Source organism: Meleagris gallopavo, chromosome 1, assembly GCF_000146605.3.
Source record: "Meleagris gallopavo isolate NT-WF06-2002-E0010 breed Aviagen turkey brand Nicholas breeding stock chromosome 1, Turkey_5.1, whole genome shotgun sequence".
NCBI classification, from domain to species: domain Eukaryota; kingdom Metazoa; phylum Chordata; class Aves; order Galliformes; family Phasianidae; genus Meleagris; species Meleagris gallopavo.
Window position 1 is genome coordinate 170,016,107 of NC_015011.2, and position 338 is coordinate 170,016,444.

A 338-nucleotide genomic window follows, 5' to 3' on the forward strand; every position below is an offset into this window, starting at 1 on the left:
CGTTATCGTAGTCAAACCGTACCTGAATCGCTACAATGCGCCTTAAATACTTCAAAGAAAGTAGGTCTTTTCCCAAATTTGTAAGCCATTTTTTAATCTCACCGGAACACCTGAGAAGAAATAAGGAAACAGCGCCTGACGTAGAGCTCACAGCGCACCGCCCTGCCTGCCCCGCTCCGCACAGCTAAGCGTCAGCACCGCACATCCCACGCTGGCAGTTACCTCAGCGGCACGCTCCAGAAGGAGGTGACCCGCTGACACCGCTCCCCGCGCACCGGCAGACACCCAACGGCCTCGCGAGGACCGAGCCGCGACCCCGGAAGGGCAATGAGGCGGAG